This window comes from Sprattus sprattus (assembly GCF_963457725.1).
Source record: "Sprattus sprattus genome assembly, chromosome: 15".
NCBI lineage: Eukaryota > Metazoa > Chordata > Actinopteri > Clupeiformes > Clupeidae > Sprattus > Sprattus sprattus.
The window spans coordinates 11,953,071-11,957,066 of record NC_137913.1 but is presented as its reverse complement, the minus strand read 5'-3'; the positions used below and the strand labels follow the sequence as shown (position 1 = coordinate 11,957,066).

The window sequence follows — 3,996 nt, the reverse complement described above, 5'->3', positions numbered from 1 at the left end:
TGTGCGTGTGATTCAGTGTGTGTGTGTGTGTGTGTGTGTGTGTGCGTGTGTGATTCAGTGTGTGTGTATACATGTATATGTGTATAAAGATCAAACACATCGGTATTTGCCATGCCCTTTGAATGATCTAAAGACATCAATCAACAGGAAACCAGCGCATTTGTGATTGAGAGACAGGACTGTGTGCGTGTATGTGTGAGTGTGTGTGTGTGTGTGTGCGTGCGTGTGAATAGCCAAGCACAAAATTCCCAGCTTAAGTGATGAGGAGCTCATTTCACACCCAGTCTGATGAAATCAAGCAGAAACACCAGACAAAGTCACACACTCACACTCATACTCAGTTCATGCACATTCTGACTCTCTCTTTCTCTCTCTCACACACACACACACAGACTTGTCAGACAAGTGTTTTTAAATACACATAGAATTACAATTTCTTTTACTCACAATACAGACACGCACATAGTAACATACACGCATAAGCTCTCATCACACACTCCAGTGAAGGGACATCTGTCTTACTCTTATACACACCATCCCAGAGCGGTGTCTTACTCTTATACACACCATCCCAGAGCGGTGTCTTACTCTTATACACACCATCCCAGAGCGGTGTCTTACTCTTATACACACCATCCCAGAGCGGTGTCTTACTCTTATACACACCATCCCAGAGCGGTGTCTTACTCTTATACACACCATCCCAGAGCGGTGTAGAAAAAAAGCAGAGCATCCCACAGACAACCAAGCATACACATTTTATCTATCCTCTTTCTATTTCACACACTGTATCTGACGTGGACCCAACAGAAGGGTATTCAATTTCACTACTCTTCCTCTCCCTCTCTCTCTCATACACACACACTTGCATGATTTTGGTGTAATGAAAAAAAAAGAACACAGAGGTCCCAGAGGATGAGGTTAAAGGAAGTTGTACTTTAATGGACAAAACAACAGACAAAAACAACAACACACTTCTGATCAGACGCCCAGAGTCGAGGCCCATCATTACCATCATAAGTGGGAGAGAAAAACCCATTTCTGTCTAGTCCAATCAGAGGCCATGGGCAAGGAGGCAATCACCACTCGATTACAGCACCCCCGAGGGGCATTCGTTTGGAGACCGCTTCACCCACCACTGTATTTTATCATGACAAATCAGCAGCAGCAGCAATCGCTACTTCAAAACGGCCTCAGTAAATGTACAAAGACAATTTCAAGTCTGGGTTTATCACCCAACATGGCATTCCTCCAGTCAACTATTCAATCAGACACCTGTTCCTGTGGAAATCTTCTCATTGTTCCTAAGGTAACTTTTTCAGACTGGGAGCAGTACTTGGTTAAACATTCTTGACTTCACGTTCATGGTGTTTAGGAAGCAGGACATAGATTAAAGCTCAGGGGAAGTTATTGCAGAGCCGTAATAATGCACAAATGGTTTCAAACATGGCGAGTAGGACATTGCATAGCTCTTTTTTTCAAGTTTCAGTGTGCCTTTCATGCTTAAAGAAGTGTAGCCTTTAATCTACAATTTTTTTTTTCTTTTCTTTTGTAAACCAGACTACGTTTGCAGACACAGCCCATCACCAATCACCCTGCTAACACTCCAACGGAAGCCTTGATCAGGACATGGCGAGACAAGAAGTGTGCCAGCAAAGGCAGATGCTTTTACATGCCCTCCTTGAAGAGGAACAGAGATCTCAGGCGATGAGCTCCTGCCTTTATCTTCAGTCACATGAGGCTGGAGGTATTTCATCAGCGCTGTCTGGCTTTGTGCTCTCCGTGTGTGTGTAGTCTGCAGATGGATATATGACTGTAGCACACCAACATCGAACCACTTTCACTGCAAAAGTCTGTGGCTTGTGCAGGTTGTCATTTCACTCGAGGACCTACACCTCATTAACACGAGTGAGGTGCAACTAATTAGTGCTTCTGTGAAATACTAATGAGGGTACCTTTTTTTGCACCATAATAGAAGCAATTTGACACATGGGTTAACATGGAAGGTGGTGTTAGCATACTGAGGGGAGAAAACGAACACACACACAAACACACAATTTAATTGCCTGGTTGGAGACAAATCTTTAGCGGTCTTCTTGTTCATATGGTGCTGTTCTATCTTCACACACGTACTGCCATTCACAGAACAACAATTCCACTTCAAATGGCACAAAACACTAGCCTGGTGACACCAGCCTACGTATTTCCGCCTGAATTGAATTCAAGCTCATACTCAGTCTGGCCCAACCCCGTTGACAATCGTCTCCAGGACTCAAAATCCTGTAGGACCAATCAGCGAACAGTTCAGAGCTGTGACGCAAAACTCGCCTTGGAGGAAAAGACACGAAAAGCTATCGGAAAAGTTGTCTCAACTCTCGAGAACATCAGAAAATTAAAAGGAGAACAAGAGTATTTTCTTGTAAGTTTTATGATTGGAAAGGATTTCGTAGCTCTTCTCCCAACTGGCTTTGGGAAGAGTTTAATCTACCGAATGCTTACTAAACGTTGCTGATTGGTTAAGGGAACTCCAATGATTTTAAACCTCAAGCTAAGCACCCGCTCATCTCGGAAACGAAAATGCATAGCGTTTTGCCAGACTGAAAGACGGAGTCACAGGCTGGTAATGGCCAGGCTAACAAAACACTACTGTTGTGATCAAAAGAACCACAGCACTTAATGATGACAATACATTCTCCATGCATCTCTCCCCATCTTCAGTGCCATTCTCACATGCCATGTCTCCAGCATTACTAATCATTAGGAGGGGGTTTCATTCTAGCGGTTTGAAGCTCCTGCAATCTGAGCCAGTCATTAAAGGGAGCCATTTATGCACTGGGTAGTCCTCTTCCTCTGTAAGGTATTTCTTATTGAAGGCTATTAGCCGGCAGTCTGTTGGGAAGCCAACATTATTTCACACCAATTTCACACAATGTGTTTATGAAACGGCAGACAAAGAGACAGCTGGGCACTTTGCACACTCGTCTGCTGTTTCTCTTCGTTTTTATTCATTTATTTACACAGAAATGTACGATCAAACCCACAAATCACAGTCTGTAATTATATTGTGTTGTGATGGCATTATTTAGCGGAGTACAGAGGATCTCAGGAGTGTCCAGTTTAATAATGCGACAGAGTTCAAGTTTAATCCGACAGGTTCCTCCAGTCCTGACAGTACTGGGGAAACAACAAGTAAGGCAGTGGTAAACCGTTATTAAAAAAAGAGTTGATGTTGAAAACACTGATTTTGAAAGAGGTATCATTTTCAGGATATAGCACAAAAAAAGCTCACAGCACAAAAAGTACCAAAAAATGCCATATGGAAAATGATTTTAAATATTTTGATATATTAACATTACATTTTCGAACCACCCATATTCCAGAAGTGCAAATTACGGGAGACATACAAAAAAAAAATCAACAGTCTGAATACAAACAAACAAACAAATAAAACCAACCAAATAAACAATGTTTGAAAGGGTATTACATGACTGTAATAAGATCAAAACTAATACATTTCTGTATTCTGATCAACCTCCAATACTCCTCTTTGCAGGCCGCCAATAGGCGTTTCTATTTCCCACTGGTCTGGAGCGGCTCCACCCTGTAAAGAGGCTGTATATACTCTTTCTTTTAAGTGCAGGTTTTCATGCTTCTACAAGACACAAGAAGAGAGTGAGAAAAAAAGAAAGACAATAATTTCCACAAACTCACACAGCATGAAATGTGTGATGGGGGTCAGGACACCTGTAATCCCAACTTCCCAAATGTCTTTCACCTACATCATCTCGAGGTCCTTCACAATCGTCCCCTCCCCTCCCCCACCTCCACACATCCATCTCTTGTGACTTGCCTACCACACAGTGAATGTGCAAACAAAGTCTGATGGGAATAATAAAAGAGTGAAACTGTAAAACACCCCAAAAGGACAAACAAAAACAAAAATGTATATGTTCGAAATACTCACGATCCCAAAACAAAGCAAAAGACACTTTTAAA

At 42.2% G+C, this 3,996-nt stretch overlaps 1 protein-coding gene across 1 annotated transcript in view; it reads right to left on the bottom strand.

Moving 5' to 3' along the window:
• Positions 1–932: 932 nt before the first annotated feature.
• The window catches only part of slc15a4 (solute carrier family 15 member 4), a 52,849-nt gene continuing 49,785 nt past the window's right edge, over positions 933–3,996 (bottom strand). Inside the window, exon 9 of the mRNA XM_080852907.1 lies at positions 933–3,996. This exon is cut by the window's right edge and continues 291 nt beyond it. The gene's annotated coding sequence lies outside the window, so the exon portion shown is untranslated.